The sequence below is a fragment of the Leuciscus leuciscus genome (assembly GCF_965113295.1).
Source record: "Leuciscus leuciscus genome assembly, chromosome: 3".
NCBI classification, from domain to species: domain Eukaryota; kingdom Metazoa; phylum Chordata; class Actinopteri; order Cypriniformes; family Leuciscidae; genus Leuciscus; species Leuciscus leuciscus.
Window position 1 is genome coordinate 29663323 of NC_138727.1, and position 25114 is coordinate 29688436.

The following is a 25114-nucleotide window of genomic DNA, read 5'->3' on the forward strand; positions in this document are numbered from 1 at the left end:
CTAAAAAGATGAGTATTAAGCCTATACTTACACTGAGAGTGTGTGTCTGAATCCTAGGAAGACTATTTCAAAGTTCAGGAGCCATGCAGGAAAAGCATCTACCTCCTTTTGTGGAATTTTGGGTACTATCAACAGACTGGAATTTTGTAACTGTGGTGACTGTGATTGATTATAGCAAGATAAAAAATTACATATATACTGCGGCGCTAGATCATTCGAGGCTTTGTAAGTAATTCGAATTTTTAAATCCATACGAGCGGGTTGAGATGATCAAATTTGGCTGATGTGATCATATTTCTTAGTTCTAGAAAGCATTCTAGCTACTGCACTGAACCAACTAGCTTATTTATAAAGCCAACAGGGCAACCACCCAATAAGGCACTACAATAATCTAGTCTTGAGGTCATGAGCACATTAATTAGTTTAGTAAGCATCAGAAACAGCATGTGCTGCAGTTAAGGTAAAAGAAGGCTGTCCTAAAAAATATTGTCAATGTCACTATCTAAGGATAGATTGCTATCAAACATAATACTCAGGTTTGTAACTGTAGAGGATGACACAACTGTACAATTATCAAGTGACTGATTATATTATAGCATTTTCTGTCTAGATATGTTTGTTTCAATAAAGAGAAAGATTTTTTTTTAATCTATGTTTGCTCTGAAAAAACATTGTACACTTTATTTCTAATGCAATGTGAACTGTAAAGCTAGTGCCAGATTGTCTTGTTCATGAACTTGAGGTGCACCCTCTTCCCAGATGTAGTGGGTGAACACGACAGATGATTTGAGATATTATTCCCTAAAGGCAAGATACTGAAGATAGTATGGTGCTATTATTTTAAAACAAAAACATTTGCCATGAGGCACTGGTTTCCATTACAAATACCAATCCTGCGTTGAAATTCTTCTTTCTTCAAGATCATAAAAAAAAAAAAAACATAAATATGGGAGACTGAACAACAGTGTCTTAAATGCATCCATAAAAGTTCCTTACATTTACATTCAATCATTTAGCAGACACTTTTATCCAAAGTGACTTACAAATGAGGTGAGCAATAGAAGTAAAAAAAACAACAATAGGGCAACAACATGCAAGTGCCATGGCCAGTCCCAGTTAGTCCAAAGAAATAGAATAGTCAGTGTTAATATTAATGGGTCAAGTGTTGCTGAAAAAGATGCTTCTTCGGCAGTTTCTTGAAAATGGCTAAAGACTCAGCAGCTCGGTTAGAGATGGGTAGGTCATTCCACCATCTTGGAACAGTCAGGGTAATGGTCCGTGAAAGGGATTTTGTTCCTCTTTGCACTGTAAAAATAAATCCTAATTGTACAGAAAATAACGATTTATTAATAAAGATTTTTTGACGTTCATTTTCTTTAATTTTAAATTGTACTCAAAACTCATAAATAAATAAAAATGTATGTAAAATTACAAATATAATCTGTAATTAAACAGTAACAAAACAGTTTAATGATTATTTAACTGGTATTTCCTGAATTATCACGATCATATACCTTTATTGTAAAAAAAAATCTTTAAAAAAAGGGTCAAATGACTGACAGCCCAAACAAAAAACATAAAATGTAAGTAAAATATGCTAATTTAAATAAAGTGCTAACAACTTTAACAGAACGCTGATGTCACCATGATGGAGATCAGTGTTTGCTTGGGCTCATGACCCTTGAATTATTAACATTAGCTTTTCCCTGGCAGCTTTAACTGTGTTTTGGATACACATTTCTTATGGCAAGAATTTCTCATCAGATCATGTTGGTCACTTTGATGTTATAGTCATCACATGGTGGCCTGATTCACTGATATGAATTGTTTCAAATCTCTGAGTGAATTAGTTGAGTTTATGTAATATATAGAGAGAAAGAATTTAATTTTATAAATGTATGTTTAATGTAACAGTTTTTCACATGACCCTTTTGATATTGTGGCATCAGTATTATGCCATTCTGAAAAAAAAAAAATATATATTATACAGAAAATGTTTTGAGCTGTGTTTTAATTATTTTTTAATTTTTTTTAGGAGTATAGAGACATCAATAGCCTAATCAACATATGATTCTCAACAATGGTGACAATGAAAAAAAGCTTTTTGTGACTTTAGTAGCTTGTTTTGTGACGAGTTCCCCAGCTAACAAAAATATGTCCTAAGAACGTTGTGGGAACGTTGACTTGAAACGTTCTAAAAATGTTGAAATGTCCAGTTTGCGAAACGTTGCTGGAATGGTATCTTAATGTTAGGAAAAACATTGCTGGAACGTTATCTTAAGGTAAGCATAACGTTGCCGGAACGTTAGCATAACGTTGCTGGAACATTGTCTTAAGGTTTGCATAACGTTGCTGGAACGTTAACTTAAGGTTAGCATAACGTTGCTGGAACGTTAGCACAACATTGCTGGAACATTATCTTAAGGTTTGCATAACGTTCATGGAACGTTATCTTAAGGTTAGCATAACGTTGCCGGAACATTAGCATTACGTTGCCGGAACATTAGCATAACGTTGCTGGAACATTGTATTAAGGTTTGCAGAACATTGCTGGAACGTTATCTTAAGGTTAGCATAACGTTTCTGGAACGTTAGCACAACATTGATGGAACATTCTTGAGGTTAGCATAACGTTCATGGAATGTTATCTTAAGGTTAGCATAACGTTTATGGAACGTTATCTTAAGGTTAGCATAATGTTCATGGAACGTTATCTTAAGGTTAGCATAACGTTCATGGAACGTTATCTTAAGGTTTGCATAACGTTGCTGGAATGTTATCTTAAGGTTAGCATAATGTTGCTGGAACATTAGCACAACATTGCTTGAACATTCTTAAGGTTAGCATAACGTTCATGGAATGTTATCTTAAGGTTAGCATAACGTTCATCTTAAGGTTAGCATAACGTTCATGCAACGTTATCTTAAGGTTAGCATAACATTGCCGGAACATTGGCATAACGTTGCTGGAACATCATCTTAAGGTAAGCATAACATTCCTGCAACGTTATTTCCCCCAAAATGTTATTAACAATACAACATTCAAAGAAAATTAAAATGTCCACTTTCTTTCAAGTTAAAATGTTATTTTAAGGTTATAAAAAAAATTCTGCACAATTCGTCCAACTTTATTTTTTATTAACACAACCATGTGAATTATAAGCGAATTTCATATGATTATCATACATTTTAAACACTACATTATAGCTTAAAAAAACAACAACAAATATTTTCATATAAGCATTTAAATGAAATGAAAACAGTGTTTACCAAAAAATTCTGTCAGTATTCACTCACCCTCATGTTATTCCAACCCCGTAAGACTCCCGTTCATCTTCAGAACACAAATTAAGATATTTTTGATTAAATCTGATAGCTGGCTCACTCCTCCATAGGCTTCTAGGCAATTTTATTCTGGTGAGTTTATCAAGTGACGACAATAATTTTTATGCACAAAAAAACAAAATAAAGACTTTATTCAACTATTCATTTTCTTCCGTATGGGCCTCTGAGTGACTTCACTAGTGCTGGGAGAAAAAATCGATTCACCTAGGCTAGGTATCGTGTTGTTGTTTTTTAAACAATCTTAAAATGGATTATTTTTTTATTACAGAATCGATATTAATTCAAATTAAATTGCTTTATTTTTGTCCTTGCTTATAGACGAGGTTGACCGAAGTAAGTCACTTTCGTTCCAACAAAGGATGAAATGTGTTGTTAAATTTTGAGTGTCGAGTAACGTAATATCCCTTTCAAGTGGACGCGTGCATAAGCAACGTGAGATTAAATGCATTGATAAGCCCTCGCGCTACTCATACTGGGAGAGATATAAGACAATAGAGCTGCACGATTCATATTTAAAAAAATGTGATCTCGATTCAAACACCCACACAATCTGCTTCCATTTCGTCTGTCTATTAAACCTTTGACAAAATCATATCGCAACATTTAAAGCTGTGCTGACCTGGAGAGAGTCGTCATGAAACAGCTTCACAAACAGTCTTTTCAACCTCATAGTATCATTATTTCTGTGATACAATAGGCTAGTTCAAATTATCATAGAAGTACTAGGATAAAAGTTTAAATTTCAAATATAAACACTGATGTTTATGATAGCGATCAAAATAGAGTAAAGCCCCAATCACACCTAACGCGTTTTTCCGGTTCGAAAACGCGAGGCGCACAGCACTGCCCCAATCACATAGAACGAGCAGTGAACTGCGTTTTTTGTTGCTAGGCAAACACAGAAACTGCTGTCCTGTCAGTCAAGTAAACGTCAAATCAGACTTTTATTAACTTTGTTTATTTTCTGTTAACATTGTGGTAGTTACGATTCGTGAAGTCATTAAGCTCCTGGTAACCCGCGAGAGCACCACAAGTTTATCCTCCATCATCGCTCTCTCCGGCGTTCAAAGCAACTGTAGCTTTCATCACTACAATGGAAGACCCGCCTCTCCATTCATTCGATTCGAGTTGATTTTTTTTTCGACAGCTGGCGGTTAAACGCGAGGCGCCTAGGGCGCATAAACACAAGTGAATGTTACAAAATGTATTTGTTATTGAATCATTTATTAAAGAGAATGTAGTACTAACTGTATGATGCTTCTGAAATAAGTCAGAAAGATGTGATGAATTGTTTTTGTAAATATGACTCATTTTATACATCATGTAGGCTATACAGTCTGTAAAAGTGTATGATTTAACATTTTCTGATGGTCTATTGTTAAAAATAAAATAAAAATCGCAATATCGAATCGCAATTCTTAAAAAAAAATCGTAATACCAGCAGTATCATCACCAAAGTATCGTGATAGTATCGAATCGGGAGATAGTTGTATCGTCCCGGCCCTAGAGTTCACGAGAGCAGCGAGAACTGAGATGATGACGCAGATGGGTCTCGATGTAGTGCGGCACTTTTGTGAACTCACTCAGAGGCCCACACATAAGAAAATGAATAGTTGAATAAAGTTGTTATTTTTGCACACAAAAATTATTGTTGTTGCTTGATGAACTTAAGGTTGAGCCAGTCACTTGGACTATTTTAACAATGTCTTTACTAACTTTCTGGGCAGCTCTCATATTTCATAAAAAATATCTTAATTTGTGTTCTGAAGATGAACGGAAGTCTTAAACAAGGCTCGAAATTGCGACCATTTTGGTCGCATATGCTCCTGAAATTTAATCTGTGCGACCTAAAAATATATTTGGGAGCATTTGTGCGACTAATTGTAATTCAGGGTTCGTACACATTTTTACCATTAAATTTCCATGACTTTTCCATGACTTTTCCATGACTTAAAGGTAAATATTCATGACATAATGTTCCATAAAATGTCTGTGTATACATGTAAAATAAGAATAAAAATCCATGTTCAAATTTACCACCCCATATCTTGAATAAAATAAATGAACAAGCAATGTTTTAATACAAAATAAATATTTATTCAAATATGCTGGCATAGTAACACAAATAATGTCAAACCCTGACAACTCCTTAGACATTTATTAACGTAAATCCATAGGATAATGAACTCCTTGCGGGCAGGTATGGAAGCTTGTTTCCGCCACTGAATAATAAATAAATAATAATAATTGCGACTTTATTTCTCAGAATTGCGATATATAAAGTCATAATTGCGTGAAATAAAGTCACAATTGCGTGTTATAAAGTCAGAATTGCGTGTTATAAAGTCAGAATTGCGTGTTATAAAGTCAGAATTGCGAGATATAGTCAGAATTTCTTCTGGCAATTGCGACTTTATATCACGCAATTCTGACTTTATAACACATAATTGCGAGTTTATATCTCGCAATTCTGACATCTTTTCTCAGAATTGTGAGATATAAACTCACAATTGTGAGATATAAAGTCCAATTCTAAGGGGGAAAAAGACGGATTTTTTTTTTTTTCAGAATAGTTTATATCTCACAATTCTGAATTTATAACACGCAATTGCGACTTTATATCATGCAATTCTGACTTTATATCTCCCAATTGCGTGTTATAAAGTCAGAATTGCGAGATATAAAGTCAGAATTGCGTGTTATAAAGTCAGAATTGCGAGATATAAAATCAGAATTGTGTGTTATAAAGTCAGAATTGCGAGATATAAAGTCAGAATTGCGTGATATAAAGTCGCAATTGCGAGAAAAAAAGTCAGAATTCTGACTTTATAAGACGCAATTCTGACTTTATAACACGCAATTGCGACTTTATTTCACGCAAATCTGACTTTATATCTCGCAATTCTGACTTTATAACACGCAATTCTGACTTTATATCTCGCAATTCTGAGAAATAAAGTCAGAATTGCGAGATGTAAACTCGCAATTGTGAGATAAAAAGTCGCAATTATCTTTTAAAATGTTTTATTCTGTGGCGGAAACAAGCTTCCATAAAAATGTGCTTGAAGAGCTCTTTTCCAAAACGCGATAAACGCCATAAAAAAAAACGAGATTGTCCCTATTCACTGCTCCATCAACGTTTCATGCCAAATCGCTATATTTCCTTGTTTAAAATGTAGGCCACTGCAAGATGCAGTTTCTTTCCAAACCGAGAAGCGCCGACCCTATTTTTAGCCTAAACGGATAAATCCTCTCGACTAATCAGAATTCGGTGAACGTTCTATCTTAACAGATCATTATAAGTCCTCAAAATGAGTCAAACTAATCATATATTCTCTCTCTCTCTCAATTTTAATTGTTTATTAATAAACAAGTATTTTCTGTGTCGACTGCAAAGACGAAGTTGACTGACTCGCGATCTTCTTAGTAGTGAACACGCCGGAGAGAAATGCACATTTCATACGGATTAGGCTACATCGGTTTATTTTGTTTTGAATGGTTCTGTTTAAAAGTAGAGATTTCTGTAGATAATAGATATAGGCCTATTTCAGTTTTGTTTAGGTCTGTGAGGCGAGTAGGCTACCTTTTATGCTGAGTTTCGGTTCATGGATGATAGCTTAAGCTCCAGTTCACTCCGGCGCCACTGTGTCGTGATTATCTATTTTCTGCTATTTACTTTTTATTTATTAAGCAATTGGTTAATGAAACATATTTTAAAATCAAGATACAATTAATACAAAACGAATTTTTTTGAAAAAGGCTTTGTGCTTTCTGTTTGAGGTCTCTGTGTAAGTTTTAAAGTCTTTTAGTGCCGCATTCAGAGCACTCATTACCGTAATGGAGAACGGTCACGTAACATTGTTTTTTCCTCATAAATGCCAACACGGAAAATAAAAGACAAAATAATTTTTTTTAAAGAAAAAATCATCCATATTAATTTGTATATATTTTAAATGTTTAACAAAGAGGCAAAAAGTCATCACAATCAAGGGAGAAACATGAAGAAACTTAGCCTATATATGTGCTGTTTTTCATAAGGGTCTTTCCCTGACATTAATGCTTGGATAAGACACGTCTCCTTCCATTAATAATAATAATTTGTAGGGCGGTGGCTGAGATATAAACCTACTAACGTCCTCCGTTGCCATGATTTTTGGAATGACTGATCGCGAGAGGAAAAAAATAAGTTTTAGTTGCTTAACATCGGTTAATGGAAACGCCGTCATTTTGCAATAGTTATTTATCGATATTTAGAAGAAAAAAAAAGTTTTGCTCAAATCTGTAATGGAAAGTCGCATACAGACGGTAGCTAGCCTATAGCTAATATGAAAACGCAAAGCAGCTTATTTTCATTTGAAGCACTGAGCTGAGGACAGCGACACAAGAGCCACACAGGTATGGCTACTAGTCGCTGTCCTCAGTGCCGCAGAAAAGCGCTGAAACGGACATGAAGGGGAACCCATTTCTTTTGGTCCATCTAGTTTTCTGGAGGCCCACCTACAATCAAAATCCGCCGCAAGTGAGTCACGTGATTCGACTGATCACCCTAACGAAAAAAGTATTGCAATTTGTTTCACCAATATTATTAATTAAACAAATTCAAGTACACGGATATTTTGAAAAACAAATTTCCATGACTTTTCCAAAACTTTCTGAGTTTATTCATTTTCCAAAACTTTTCCAGGCCTGGAAATTGCCATTTTAAAATTCCATGACTTTTCCAGGTTTTTCATGACCGTACGAACCCTTTGCAAATTACTTCACAGTGTATACCTTAAGTGCGCTGATACGCGATGGCCGGACCGTCATTCTATCCAACGTTATATAACCAATCCAGGGGTTTTCCTGCATTGAATTTTTTATTTGAGCCTTATTTGCCTTATTTGATCGGTGAGTGACTGCTGCGCTTGACAGGGCCGCGCGCGCGCGCACTCTCACGCTCTCTCTCTCTCTCCCTCGCGCATATGAATCAAAATCATTTACACGATAGAAAAAGGGCGGAAGACCGAAGTTTCATGTGGAGCATTCGAAGATTTGTTTTCTCCTGAATTACCGCGGAGTGTGAATTGTGCTAAAAAAAAGAAACTGCCGGGATAATCAGACAACGCTGGCTACACGTCCACTAATGACACGTCCGATTCGCGAACTAATGACTCATTTGAACCGATTCACTTTAATGAATGTTCCATATATTAAATTCTAGTTAACTACATTAGTTAACATGTACTATTAATAAACTGCACTTTGTTAATTTGTTAACCATTGTTAATGTTAATTTCAACATTAGGCTACTAATAATAGCCTACATTATTTATTTTTTATTTATTTTTTTTGTTAAAGGAGAACTCCGGTCAATTTTAACATTGAGCTAATTTTTTTTGTAAATTTGGAGTGCTGTCAATACAGAGAACAACGACAAAAATCGGTGTTGCCTACACCGTGTTATCCTCTTTTTAAAATTTGCACCCTGTTGACTTCAATGGGGCAAGTTTTAAACCTGCTTTTAGCCTCTTAACGTCCTTGATGTGTCATTACAAGTGCACAGCCATGTGAGTGATTCCTTCAGAGTGAACATGGGTCAATCTGACTGCAGTAGATGTGAAAGATATGAATAAAAATGATGTTATTTCAGCCAGCGCACATAGGCTACCTGTATTTACATCCTGTTTTCGGTCGAAGTCCATAGTAATCGATTGTCGAGTTCACGCGCATAGGTTTAGTTACTATGATCACGCGCGTGAACTCGACAATCTAAATTAACGACCGATTTTTGTCGTTGTTCTCTGTATTGACAACACTCCAAATTTACAAAAAAATGAGCTCAATGTTAAAATTTACCGGAGTTCTCCTTTAACATTAGTTAATGCACTGTGAAGTAACATGAACGAACAATGAACAGCTGTATTTTTATTAACTAAGATTAACAAAGATTAATACAGCATATTAATAGCAATAGAGTGCCAAAAAATGCAGGGACAGGTGTGTGGCAAACAAATCAGGTTCATCAGGTTCGATTATTAAGGCTTTTAATGGGCAGGATGCTGCTGGTCGTTCCGCTCTATCGGCAAAGCTAATTATACGTCAGATATAACACCGCATACACCATCGCCCAAGAAGAGCTTGCCTTCACTAAATTTAACCCTATGTTGCAGCTCATGGAAAAAGAACGGAGTTGCGATTAACATGACGTATGCAAATGACAAATCATGTGCCAATATCATCGGGGTGAGATGATATAGAGCCAGAAGACCAAATTTCAAATCTTGGCCACAGGATGTGTAAAGCCCCAGTGAAATGAAATATGTTAATATATAATTTGTAGTTGTGGTGCTCCTAAATTTTTGCTGGTCCTCCTAACTTTTTGAAGTTGGGAGCACCAGTGCTACCAAGTAAAAAAGTTAATTTCGAGCCCTGTTAAAGGATAATTCCGGTATTTAGCACTTTGAGTCTCTTTTCTGGTTTGTTTTGGATGAACTAGAGTGGTGGACACAGAAATGTTGACGATGGGTCCTGTCTCGACTTTTTGACTCGTTTAGAATCACCTTTGACCGCTACAGAGTGGCTGACTATGGGTATGCACGAACATGTCCTTAAAACAACCCTTAACGTTCGTTTTCAAAACTATGCAACTCACCGAGTGGTTTGTGGTGTTCGTTGATGATTAAAAACAAGTAGCGTAGGGCAATTCCATGCAAAGGTCATCTTTACCATGAAAAAATAAAGTTTTAACCAAAAGAACAAAACCCTTTTTAAGTTCAGAATCATTTCAGACAGTCTTCTTAATGTCAAAACAGCCATTATGCGTCAACAAAAGTGCCATGATGGTTTGATTGTTGATTTTCCAAACAGATTCTATGTAGGCTATTTCAGACGCGTCACATCCATAACAGGGTTTTTGTCACATCCATAACGCTGGTTTTTCCTCATAATACACTTCATAAAAATATATATATATTAAACATTGATATTTTTATGTTCAGCTAAGACCCCTTCATCATGTGGATAGCAATATTTATACATTGGACTCAAAAGTTCACAGACTTTAAAGGAAATCGAACAGTATACCAAAAACTCTGTCATTTCCCGTCACATCCATAACGCATGCATATTTTCCTTTTTTGGGGGTGCTTAAATATATTTTAGAAAAACATATTTTGCCTGTCAATTCCCCAGATTGGGTGCTCTGAGAATATGCATTTCTAATTTAAATATTATAAGAAGTTTTTTTTTTCTGAGACATTTCACCTGTCATTATGAGTTCAAATGTCACATCCATAACGCTGGAATTGCCCCGTAGCGAAATACAGTTTCTGTCGTGTTTTATTTGCCATTTTGTAAAATCCCATTGATTTCTGTTGGAGGACTCATTGCTCGTTGATATTACTGCGCTACCGGGAACGGAAAAGATGCTTCAGACTCAAATATCGAGCAGAAGTTTATACGCAGTTGTGAGTTATCTGAAAAGATAGTTCCACTATAGCAAATAACACGGATTGAAATCATACATTGTGCCGATATATTTGTTTTTAATCATTAACGAACACCACTAATCACTCGGTGAGTTGCACAGTTTTGAAAACGAACGTTAAGGGTTGTTTTAAGGACATTTTTCGTGCATGCCCGTAGCCAGCCACTCTGAAGCCGTCAAAGGCGATTCTAAACAAGTCAAAAAGTCGAGACAGGACCCATCGTCAACATTTCTGTGTCCACAACTCTAGTTCATCCAAAACAAACCAGAAAAGAGACTTCAAGTGCTAAATACTGGAATTATCCTTTAAGGGGTTGTAGGCCGCTGTCAGTAGCCTAAAAGAGGCCTAGAAATAGGGTTTCGTTCCACCAAGTGGGGCACTAATTTTTCTTTTGCTCAATATGTTCAACGTTAATAAATGGTATCCAAGCAAAAAGTTCTCCACGCATTATCCTGCAGTTAATGAGAAAAGTGTATTTATTGGCGCACTATATTGACTGCGTATTGAGACGTCTAAACCGGTTGAGCTCGATTTTCAACCAATCAGCATCGAAAATGTAAGTAGGTCACAGCTGAAATCAAGCCAATATCACTACGTACATGTAAACATGGAGGAGGACGTAAGCAGCGCATCTTCATCTGATAGCGGCGATCAAGCTCGATTAACACCCGTAAAGTGTATTCTTCATGTCGGAAAAGATGGTGGGAAAGGTCCGCAGCCCTTTACTGAAGTCCGATGGGAAAAAATCAAGCAATGTGCGTAGGAATGGCTCAAAACGTCGGACACTACGGAGCTAACGTTAGCTATTGCTAATAAACATGTTGCCCTCCTAGACAAACTGGTCTCTGATGTCCCAACAACTACGGGTTTCACCCGGCCTGATATCGGCGTTTTATAGGCTAGACAAAAAAAACGCTTGACTTGTGTGTATGTGTGTGATGGGTAGGTTAAGGGGTCGGGTTAGTGTGTGTGAGTGTGAGTGAGAGAGAGAGAGAGAGAGAGAGAGATGGGTAGGTTTAGGGGTCGGGTTAGTGTGTGTGTGTGTGTGTGTGTGTGTGTGTGTGTGTGTGTGTGTGTGTGTGTGAGAGAGAGAGATGGGTAGGTTTAGGGGTTGGGTTAGTGTGTGTGTGTGTGAGAGAGAGATGGGTAGGTAAATAAATAAATCAAAATTAAATCTTGTTTACAATAATCATTCCTGTGAATATGTACATGTAGTGCAGTTACTGCTCGTGTATGCAAATTAACAATTCACCATTAAATGTGTTATTTTTAAAAGTGTTTTTCTTTGTATACTTTTGAGTTTAACTTGGAGTGAGATTTGGGGGGGGGGTTTGCAAAAAAAAAACTTGCATCACAATAAGTGTATTGTGATTGTCAAAACATTTTAGTAACTAAACTGAATTTTGACAACATGTTACAATGTTTATATGGTACAATTTCTGGTAAGCTAAGTTTTTTTTGTTTTGTTTTTTGTTACAAATTTCGACTCATTTGGATAAATATTAGGTACACAAGATAGGCGTTCATTTTTCTCAAGAAAAATAGGCTACACACAGACAGCCCTATCAGCTGGTAGTATTATTTAAGGTTAAAAATAACTCAAATTAAATATAATGTGTTTTTTATTATAATAACAACTTTATTTAATTATATAAGTACAAATATAATAAATATGTAATATAGTACACATATTTAGCAAAATACTCTCTATAGCTCTTTTTCTAGCCAACTAACGTGTCTATATTATGGTCAATAAATGGCTTTCCTGAGAATGGATGTGTGGTGTGAGAGCGTGTGAAAATTGTCAATTGCGTGAGTCTCACAGTGAATGCGTGAGAGTTGGCAGCTCGGTTATTATATTTTGGCTTAATTCTATTTGTTATTCAGATTTTACCTCAAATATTACCTTTGAATTGGAACAACATAATGAGAAGTAATTGGGATGTTAATGTTACAGTAAGTTTTCTTGATAATCTTATCATGTTTACTGTCCCTAGATAGCAACTTCAGGTATATCACACATTTCAAACTGGTTTAAAATTTCAAAATTTTATTTTGTACTTCAAGTGGTAATTCGGCATTTTTGGGTTTATATGATAACAGGTTTGAAAGTGCAAAATTCCCTATGTTTTCCCTTTTTTTCAAAATGGGCACCTTTAGCATAATTTTTCTCAAAAACTGCAAGATTGTGTGTGGAGAACTTTTTCCTAAGGAATCTCTATATATTTCTGATATTAAATATGTGGAACGAAACCCTGTTTCTAGGCCTCTTTTAGGCTACTGACAGCAGCCTATCTCTCTCTCCTCACACACTAACCTGACCCCTAAACCTATCCATCTCTCTCTCTCTCTCACACACACACACACACACACACACACACACACTAACCCGACCCCTAAACCTACCCATCTCTCTCTCTCTCTCTCTCTCTCTCTCTCTCTCTCTCTCTCTCACATACACACACTAACCCGACCCCTTAACCTACCCATCACGCACATACACACAAGTCAAGCGTTTTTTTTGTCTAGCCTATAAAACGCAGATATCAGGCCGGGTGAAACCCGTAGTTGTTGGGACATCAGAGACCAGTTTGTCTAGGAGGGCAACATGTTTATTAGCAATAGCTAACGTTAGCTCCGTAGTGTCCGACGTTTTGAGCCATTCCTACGCACATTGCTTGATTTTTTCCCATCGGACTTCAGTAAAGGGCTGCGGACCTTTCCCACCATCTTTTCCGACATGAAGAATACACTTTACGGGTGTTAATCGAGCTTGATCGCCGCTATCAGATGAAGATGCGCTGCTTACGTCCTCCTCTGTTTACATGTGCGTAGTGATATTGGCTTGATTTCGGCTGTGACCTACTTACATTTTCGATGCTGATTGGTTGAAAATCGAGCTCAACCGTTTTAGACGTCTCAATACGCAATCAATATAGTGCGCCAATAAATTACAATTTCTCATTAACTGCAGGATAATGCGTGGAGAACTTTTTGCTTGGATATCTTTTATTAACGTTGAACATATTGAGCAAAAGAAAAATTAGTGCCCCACTTGGTGGAACGAAACTGAACGATACAGCTCACGTACAGCGGCCTATTGGAACAACATGAGGGTGTATAATTACTGACAGAATATACATTTTTGGGTGAACTAACCCTTAAATATAAGTAGTGTGGGGGTGCCAAACTAGCACTGTGGTCCAGTCTGGGGTCCAGTCTCTTCATGCCCTGTCTGTAAAGTGAACAGATTGACTGATGTTACTAATGGTGATTTATTATTTCATAAACATTTAATAATAACAGTGTGACTACTCCATAAATGTTAACCCTTAAGTTATTTTGGCTGTGCTTTGAGTACTATAAATATTAAACCACACAAGATTAAAATGTAGGTTACAAATGTTATACAATGGAAAGGTTCAATAACACATTGTAAAGGATTAGCTACACCTGAAAATGAAAACTTCCATCATTGGGGGGGAAAGATAATGTGCATCAAAATTCTGTACCTAATAAACTTTTCTAATTTGTGCTAATTTGCCATACTATGGAAGTAGGAATATAATACTTTCACTGTATGACAATAGCAGCATTGAGAAAGGTCTTATGAAGTTTTTATAATAAAATTATAAAAATGTATAAACCAGGGCTTGGCATTAACCCTGGTGTTGCACTTGTCCTTTGGACAAATAAATCGTTCATTCACTTGTAAGAAAAAAAAAAAAAGTAGCTTGTCCAGGAATATATAATTTTTTTGAAGTAAGGTTATTAATCTGTGTGTAACGTATGTGTGTGTGTGTACGGCTGTATGCTTAAATTAAAAGAGCACATTAAGTTAATATAAAACGGTGATTCAACTGACTTACCTGCGAATTAAGCGATTGCGTGACATTAATGTTAATACTAGGCATGATGAAATTATAAAACCCCAATTTGCCCTCCAGGTGGGCATTCCATCACGTGAAAACTATGAATTAACCGTCCAGTGAATACTTTTTAGTTTAACGTTACATCCATGTGTGGTGGTTTTAAAAATATATAAAACTAGTAATAATTAGTGTCATCAATATGTCGTCATTGAAAAATAAACTGAATGTCATTAATGCACAGTATATGATTTTGGATGATGGCGATTGGTATTCCTTGCCTAGTATGGATGATTGATCATTTGATTATTTTTGCCTTGGGGATTTTCACCTGCTGGGGGAGGGGCGCGCTGCTCAGACAATACAGACTCAGAAGATATTGCAGCAGCTCCGTGTCCTGTGTCTTTTATTGACTCTTTATCTCCCCTAATCAGGTATGATATTACTAAATTGTAGTGAAAATACACTTTATATAAGTCAAGGCTGTGAAAAATGGCAAGTGTCATTGTTTGAAGTGTATTCATTGTGTATATATATATATGTCTAAAAGTTCGGTTCAAGTTAACCGCGTGTGTATCACGTGTACAACTGGTGAATGCTAAACTGATGGCAGAGACCATGCGGTCATATAAATGTGAAAACGAGTAAATTAATATTATATTGGTGTTTTTGAGAAATAATTTAAGAGTTAAGTAACAGATGACACTGTTTAACAAAGGAATCTGTTGGTTCAGAGAGAGTATGTGGTTATGTTAATGAAAGTGTGTAACTAGATAGAGTATAAAATGTGAATATTGTATTCAATATACTGTACACAGTATTAAGAATGTGCATTTTAATGAGCTTATATTGAAATTATTTGTGTAATTTGTGGAAAGAGCACCTGTTGAGAAGCTGTATAGAAGCTGAGAATAATTCTGTTTTCTTTCTGTATATGTGTTTTTCTCTAAAGAGATCTGAAATCTGTTATCATATGTTTCATTGAAATATGAGAATGCAGAAATATTTGCATTAGTCAGACAATACAGACTCAGAAGATATTGCAGCAGCTCCGTGTCCTGTGTCTTTTATTGACTCTTTATCTCCCCTAATCAGGTGGTTAGGGTGCTACATTTTTGGAGGCCCCGCTGGGATGAAATGCAGTGAAGGTCGGCGTCCATAGATGATGGTCTACCTCCAGTGTCATTCATTCTGACTTGCGGCTGAGGAGAACAGAGTGAGAACGTCTGGCGTCCACGTTGAGTCCGGAAGAACTGTGCGTGCTGTCTGAGGTTGATCGTTGATACCCGGAACATTGCCATTTTCCGACCAGCTAAGACTGCTTTTCTGCATCACACACTGCACACACCCACAGCCCAAGTGAACCATGGATCAGTTAGAGGACTTAAGACTTGAAGTGATAGGAGCATTGTATTCACTATCAAGAGAAAACATTGTGAAATTGTGTGATTTTCTGCATATTGAACATGATATCGACAAAAGCCGCTCATTTGTAATTTCTGTGCTTGTGAGACATCTTGAAAGGGAGGGGTTAGAAGAACTGGAAGATGAGGGCATGTCAGAACTTTTGTGTGTAAGAGACAAAATTTGTGAACTTCAACAGGGGGGTGAAAATATCTCCGAGCAACAGACAGCACAGGTGGTTCAGAGCGTGACTGTAGACTCAGTAGTGCAGGTCACAGAGCAAGAAAAGCTACAAAAAGAAATTGATACATTGCAGTTAGCCTTGCAAAAACTAATTGAACAAAAACATAACACTGTTACAAGCACACAGCAAAATGTTAGTGTCCCACACCACACAAACACAAACATTCAGCTAAGCTATGACACACAGCAAAGCTCAAAAACACAAACTACCAACCTAAATTGGCCCTCAGCGTCGACACGACCAGTTATGTCAACATGGAGCAGAGAGTTTAAAATATCTGGACAGATAGGTGAACCTGGGCAAAAAGATAAACTCTCCTTCTCAAGTCTAGCTCACCAAATTGAACATGGACGGAGCAGAGGTTTCTCTGAGCTTGAAATTGTTGATGCTGTAATCCGAGCAATTGCACCAGGCATGCAGCTTCGTAGCTACCTAGAGGGAAAGACAAACCTTACACTGCCCACATTAAGACGGATTCTCAGAGCTCATTTCCAAGAAAAGGGTGCAACTGAGCTGTATAAACAACTTACCTCAGAGGTACAGAGCAGCAGAGAGACCCCGCAAAGCTTTCTTGTCCGCTGTCTGGATTTAAGACAAAAGATTCTGTTTGCTTCACAGGAGGCCGAATCCAGTTTGAAGTATGACCCAAAGCTAGTCCAAAGCATGTTTCTCCATACTATCCTGACAGGCCTACAGAATGACAGCATTAGAGGTGATCTGCGACCCTATTTGACACAAACTGATGTAAGTGACGAACTACTCTTTGATAAAGTCAATCTGGCGTGCGCCCACGAAGCTGAGCGCCAAAGTAAAAAGAAACTCGTCCAGCCATGCACCACTAAAGTACACACAGTTCAATCCAGTGATACCACCATGGAGAAAAAGGGAAAAACACCACCTCAGCACAATCCAGAGAAGACCGAACTTCAGATCTTAAGTGAGCTGAGAGAAATGCGTTCAGGCATGGCACTGTTGAAAGACCTCAGTGCGGAGGTATCTCAAATTAAAGAGTCAATCAAGCAACCTCAGGTCATGTCCACTCAGTGCCCCCCTCTAACTAGCGTGTCCCCGCCACAGACTCAATACCCTGCACAGACTCAATACCCACCTCAATATTACTGGCAGCCTTATGACCAGAGGAGAGAGACAGTTCCACGACCACAGTGGCTCCCAGCACAACGCTATCACCCTCCTGCGACTCGAGTAAGGAAATGCTTTGCATGTCAACAAAGTGGATTGGATGTCTACTGTAGTCACTGTTACAAGTGTGGTGGTAGCGACCATTTCTCAGCTGGCTGTCGAGCACGGATGCCCATGACACATAGAGATGGTTCTTTAAACGAGGACGGGTCACGACCGCGGGACAGGCAGTGACCAGTGCGATGGAAGGGTCCCCTCAAAGCTGTTCATTTTGTGGCACCATCCGCCCTGACCTCATATTGAGACACTGTGAAACTGGTAAACAAACATTGTATTGCTCTAAAGCCTGTCAATCGAATTACTGGAAGGAAAATAAGAAACAATGCAATCAGTCCTCCAATGTTATTATAAATTCTGCCATGCCAAAAAGAAAATCGAAAGAAAAACGGTCTATGGGTACTGCTCTTGTAGGGAAGCAATGTCTTGTACAGTGTTACATCCAAGGCCAGCTTGTTGATGCATTATGGGACACCGGATCTCAAGTGTGTATAGTGGATGAACTGTGGAAAAACAAGCACTTACCAAATATCACACTGAGAAATGTTGCAGAGGTAATTGATGCGCCTGAAGGACTCTGCCTTGTGGCGGCAAACGGACAGGACATACCTTATGCAGGGTGGGTGGAAGTGACTTTTGGGTTGGCATCAAATGAAGTGAAAACAAAAGAACTGGTCATACCTGTGTTGGTAATGAAGGGCAGAGAGCTTCGTCATCCTATCATCGGATACAACGTGATTGAGCAAATGATGAACAACAAGGAATTAACTCAGCCAATCACCAATGAATCTGTGGAAAGAGAAAAAGTTCAAGCTTTCATTGAGCAAGTTCATGCAGACGCGACATGTGAATATTTAGTCAAAACAAAAAAAGAAAATGTTCATGTGCCCAAACACACATCAGTACAAATTGAATGCAGAGTGCAGTCACACCGACCAAAAGGAAATACATTGCTAATTTTTGAGCCTGACGTTAACCCACAGTGGGTGGAGGGGTTGGAGTTCTGTGAGACGATTGTAACACTGCGACAACATACAGCTCCCCACATAATTGTCAGTGTACAGAACCCTACGGATCATGACCTACTGTTAGCAGGCAAGATGGTCATAGGCACAGTGCAACCTGTACAGGCAGTGTATCCAACTGCTACTTGTGAGGGACCTGATTTAACTTCTGTGAGGGTCAATCAAATAACAAATGAAATCAGCCATAACTCTGACATCGCATGGGAACCACCGCTGGACTTAAGCCATCTCAGTGAGTCGAGAAGACAAATTGTAAGACAGATGCTGAGAGAGGAAGCAGCTTCCTTTTCAAAATCCGATGATGACATTGGCTGTATAGATGGGCTGCAGTTGACTATCAAACTAACAGACACGATCCCAGTCGCACGCACTTACCAGTCAGTACCGCGTCCCCTGTACAAAGAGATGAAGGATTACCTACACGATCTCATTGCCCAAGGATGGGTTAAACAGTCAAACTCGTCGTATTCCTCACCAGTGGTCTGCGTCCGGAAAAAGGATGGTAGCTTGCGATTGTGTATTGACTACAGAGAATTAAATCGGAAAACAACCCCCGACCGACAGCCCATTCCACGTGTTCAAGATATCATGGACAGTCTCGGAGGAAACAGCTGGTTCTCACTACTTGACCAAGGAAAAGCATACCATCAGGGTTTCATGGCCAAAGAGAGTAGACCCATGACAGCTTTTGTGACGCCATGGGGATTGTATGAATGGATTCGTATCCCTTTTGGTCTGATGAACGCTCCCGCGGCTTTCCAACGCTGCATGGAAGAGTGCCTGAAAGATCTCCGAGACGATTGCTGTGTCCCCTACCTTGATGACACGCTAGTGTTCAGCAAATCCTTTGAAGACCATGTCAATGATGTGAGAAGAGTCCTGCAGCATTTAAGGCGATATGGGATCAAGCTCAAGCCTAGTAAATGTGAGGTGTTCAAGCGGGAAGTTCGTTACCTGGGGAGGATTGTGTCCGCGGAAGGAAGTAAAATTGACCCTGCTGACACCGAGGCTGTGAGAGCCCTGAGAGAGAAAAGACCTAGCACGGTGGGTCAGTTGAGAGCCGTACTTGGCCTGTTAAGTTACTATAGGCAATACATCAAAGATTTCTCCAAGATCGCCGGGCCGCTCTATGACTTGCTGAAAGGAGAAGTGGAGACAAAGGGTGAAGGACACAATAGAACCACCACCAAGTGTACAAAAAACAAAAAGAGAGGAGTGCCTTCCCAGAAGCTCATTTTATGGACAGAAAAACATCAGCAGAGATTGGAGACACTAATAGACTGCTTGGCGGAACCTCCGGTCCTTGGATTTCCTGATTTCTCACAGCCGTTTATACTCCATACAGACGCCTCAAACCAGGGACTTGGTGCTGTTCTGTACCAAAGGCAAGATGGGAAACTTAGAGTAATTGCTTATGGATCCCGTACACTAACAGCCTCTGAAAGAAACTATCATCTTCACTCTGGGAAATTGGAGTTTTTAGCTTTGAAGTGGTCCATCACAGAGAAGTTCCGTGATTATCTGTACTACGCACCTACCTTCACTGTGTACAGCGACAACAATCCGCTGACTTATGTATTGACCAGTGCCAAGCTCAATGCGACTGGATCCAGGTGGGTTGCGGAGCTCGCGGATTTCCATTTCACCATAAAATACCGCCCTGGCAAAGAAAACATTGATGCAGACAGTTTATCCAGGATGCCACTGGAAGTTGGAACAATGATGGAGCAATGTACGGAGGAACTCTCATCCGATTGTGTCGAAGCAACCATACAGGCTGTAGAAGTTCAAGATCTGGCCATGTCATGGACAGCCATGAGTTCGCCATATGACCCTACGGAGTGTGCTGAGTCCGGCCAGTCTTTTTCCACCGATGATATACGTCAAGCGCAGAGTAGTGACACCCACATTGGACCTGTAGTACAATGTAAGATGGCTGGCGAAAAACCCTCCAGACACTTATTAAGGACATTCAGTGCACAGGGTAGAAGTTTGCTGCGTCAATGGGACAAACTGTGCATTGGAGAAGATGGAATACTCCGCCGGAAGACAGCTACCCGATCTCAGCTTGTGCTGCCTGAAATATATAAACAACGGGTCCTTCAGGAGTTACATAGTAAAATGGGGCATCAAGGAGTGGAGAGGACGACGTCATTGATTGGAGACAGATTCTTCTGGCCAAAAATGCAGGGTGAAATTGAACATTTTGTGACCAAGAGTTGTAACTGTCTGAAACAAAAGAAACCAAGTAGAGAAACCAGAGCACCACTCATGAATATTGTCACCACTCACCCATTTGAACTCATTTCCATTGACTTTCTGCACCTGGACAGGAGTAAAGGAGGGTATGAATATATCCTGGTGATAATTGATCACTTCACAAGATTTGCACAAGTGTACGCCACCACATCAAAATCTGCAAAAACTGTCGCTGATCGAATATTCAATGACTATGCACTAAAATTCGGATTTCCCCAAAGGATTCATCATGACCAGGGAGCAGAATTCGAGAATCAGTTGCTTCACCAGTTAAAAAAGAATTGTGGAATTGCAGGATCGCGAACAACCCCATATCACCCGCAAGGAAACGGACAGGTTGAACGTTTCAACCGGACGTTGCTCCAGATGTTAAAAACCTTGACGGAAACGCAGAAGTCCAACTGGAAGGAGTCATTGAACAAACTTACTTTTGCCTACAACAGTACGCGATGTGAGGTTACTGGATTTTCGCCATTCTATCTCTTGTTTGGGAGATCGCCGAGACTACCCATTGACTTGCTCTTTGGATTAACGGCAGCGGAAGGGACTAACAACCATAAGGAATACGTTAAGAGATGGAGGCAAGGAATGCAGGAAGCTTTCGAGATTGCCAAAGAGAACAGCAAGAAGACAGCAGAAAGAAACAAAAGGAACCATGAGGGTAAAGTGAGGAACTCAGTGTTGCACCCGGGAGATCGTGTTCTGGTGCGAAATCTCACACCTAGAGGAGGTACAGGAAAGCTTCGCAATCACTGGGAAGATGATATACACACAGTTATTCGTCGAGTGGGAGAAGAAGGCCCTGTTTATGAAGTCAAGCCGGAACGAGGGAAGGGAAGATCAAGAGTCCTACATCGAAATCTCTTGCTACCGTGTGATTACCTGCCAATGGAATTGGAGCTCAGAACACAGCCAAAAACAAAGAAAAAAGTGGATAAACCTACCTCTGTAGAAAGAGATGATTCTAGCTCAGAGGAAGACGATGAAGGATGTAGTCAGTGGTATTTACCTGCGGTCCAGTCTCAGCAACCTGTGGAGGGAAAAAGTGAGTTAGCAAGTGGAAACTTACCAGTTATCTGGCCCAGTGAACCTGAAAAGGAAAGGGAAGAAATTGGTCAAAAGGTCGTGGAGGAACAGGAAACAGAAGTTCAAAAGGAAAATAAGGAGATACCTCAACAGGAAGCTGATCAACAGGAAGCTGATCAACAGGAAGCTGATGTGATGGGGGAGGAACAACTTGGAGAAAAATCTGACGACACAGCAGATGGACATCGAGTCCTGGGGGAAACAAACAGTGAAGAGGAACAGGCGTGTAGATTGCCTAAGAGAGAGAGGAGACCACCAAAGACATTCACCTATGATTACCTGGGTACCCCGGCATGCTATAATGTAGAGCATATGAACACAATAGCGTTTCAGCCCACGCCATATGAAATACACAGCATGACTCCATGGACTTACCCAGCATCACAGTATCAGCCAGTATACTTTTACCCATACAAAGACTTGTATGCACACTGAAAAGAATGGATTAGAAAAAAAAAGCAGTATTAGGAGGACAAGAGATACACATACCTTTATTGATGAACTGAACATACAGTTAACCGGGAGTGCATACATAAATTAGAACATTTGCATATAAAACAGCACCACCTAAAGAAAGAAAGTGAAAACAAAGTAATGTCGGGACGACATGTATTTTCGAAGGGGAGAGTGTGGTGGTTTTAAAAATATATAAAACTAGTAATAATTAGTGTCATCAATATGTCGTCATTGAAAAATAAACTGAATGTCATTAATGCACAGTATATGATTTTGGATGATGGCGATTGGTATTCCTTGCCTAGTATGGATGATTGATCATTTGATTATTTTTGCCTTGGGGATTTTCACCTGCTGGGGGAGGGGCGCGCTGCTCAGACAATACAGACTCAGAAGATATTGCAGCAGCTCCGTGTCCTGTGTCTTTTATTGACTCTTTATCTCCCCTAATCAGGTATGATATTACTAAATTGTAGTGAAAATACACTTTATATAAGTCAAGGCTGTGAAAAATGGCAAGTGTCATTGTTTGAAGTGTATTCATTGTGTATATATATATATGTCTAAAAGTTCGGTTCAAGTTAACCGCGTGTGTATCACGTGTACAACTGGTGAATGCTAAACTGATGGCAGAGACCATGCGGTCATATAAATGTGAAAACGAGTAAATTAATATTATATTGGTGTTTTTGAGAAATAATTTAAGAGTTAAGTAACAGATGACACTGTTTAACAAAGGAATCTGTTGGTTCAGAGAGAGTATGTGGTTATGTTAATGAAAGTGTGTAACTAGATAGAGTATAAAATGTGAATATTGTATTCAATATACTGTACACAGTATTAAGAATGTGCATTTTAATGAGCTTATATTGAAATTATTTGTGTAATTTGTGGAAAGAGCACCTGTTGAGAAGCTGTATAGAAGCTGAGAATAATTCTGTTTTCTTTCTGTATATGTGTTTTTCTCTAAAGAGATCTGAAATCTGTTATCATATGTTTCATTGAAATATGAGAATGCAGAAATATTTGCATTAGTCAGACAATACAGACTCAGAAGATATTGCAGCAGCTCCGTGTCCTGTGTCTTTTATTGACTCTTTATCTCCCCTAATCAGGTGGTTAGGGTGCTACACATGCACATTGAAAAATTGCCAGCAAAACTTTTACAAAACCTCAAATCAACACATAAGATTAAAAGCCTAAAGCCTAAACTTACAGCTAAAGTCTAATCAACCTAACCTTACCTCTATCATTAGATAACGTTAGCCTAAAAGTTGAGATGCTAACGGACTTTTCCCGTTAAGTTACACTAAAGACACTAAACCATTTCTATAAAATATTCAACTGAAGCGTGTCATTTACATGAAAGAATGTGTCAGAAACATTTTTTTGTACTATTTGTGTAATGTTGGTGACTAAACTTACCTGAAATTAGCGAAGACAACAGTGAGAGACGGAGCTGCAGCTTGTCGTCAGTTGAGCTCCCCGCCCGTTTCCATGGTAACTCAGTTCAAATCTGGTTCAAATGTAACTCGAGTGCGCGCGCCAATTAAAAGACGTAACGTTAGAAGTCACGCAGAATTTACATAAAAGAAGAATTGATGGAGGGAATTATTTGATAATCAGATAAAATATCCTGAAATGTGAGGTTAACATTATTAAGTGTATAGGCTAGTGGCCATCACCAAACTGTAAACGGAATGAGTATATGAAGCATGAGTGTATGTTTACAAAATCATTTATATAATAGGTTATAATAGGCTATATTATAATATAATGTAATATGTAATAGCCTATAATATTATATAGCTTTATAAATGGTTAACGTGGTGTAGAAATAAAATTGCAAAAACATTTATTAAAAACTAAACATGATATAGGCTAAGGCATGAATATATTTTGTGAAATATACACAATATGTACACATATTTACAGATGTAACATGAGGAACAATTTAAAAGATGTATGTTCAATGTATTTTTGAAATAATATATTTTCAAAATGTATTTCAATATATTTAACAGTGTTTCACATATGTGAATAGCATATCTATCTATACATCTATCTATAAATTATAGGAAGGTCTGTCTGTCTGTCTGTTAACAACATTTTCAAACTCGACAGGTTTCTTGCCACGGGCACAAGTAAGTGCAGTGTAAAGTTTGACGTTGTTTGGATTAGAAATGCAAAAGATATTGTTAAATATATCGGTAAAAGAAGGTAATTGTTTAAACATTCTGGCATAAACACTCTGTCAGCTACACTGTTTACTTCTGAATATTGTATTTTATCGGAGTTCACTGTGTAGCCTGATCCCTGAATTGTGTAGTTAAATTTTCCGTGGTGCTTTCTTCCATGCATAAATAAAAATGTCACTGAACTTTTGCTGTGTAATTGTAACAATGAGCACTCAAACACACCAAAACAAAAATGATTAAAAACACACACAAAAACTGATTTTGCACGGGCAGTTTGCCATCATTTGTAGTAACCTATTCACACTGTTTGCTCAAGCGTAGCGTTTTCTCTGAGTTCACTGTGTAGCCTGCTCCCTGAATCGTCACGCTTACTCATTTGTGCATGTTAACCGAATCTGTAAGTCAGCTATGCTGTTTGCTTCTGAATATTATATTTCATTCTGGTGCTTAACATTATCACTACTGTGTAATAGTAGCATGCTATTAACCAACAAAACATATCCTCCTGGGACCCAAGAATAGACTTTTGTCCACTGTAGTGGACATTATATTTTAGTGAATTT

The 25114-nt window shown here is 38.3% G+C and overlaps 1 long non-coding RNA gene across 1 annotated transcript in view; it reads right to left on the reverse strand.

Moving 5' to 3' along the window:
* Positions 1-486: 486 nt before the first annotated feature.
* The window catches only part of LOC309495681, a 31382-nt gene continuing 6754 nt past the window's right edge, over positions 487-25114 (reverse strand). The window contains exon 3 of the long non-coding RNA XR_014204788.1: positions 487-1320. This is a non-coding gene — a long non-coding RNA (uncharacterized lncRNA). The remainder of the gene's footprint in view (positions 1321-25114) is intronic.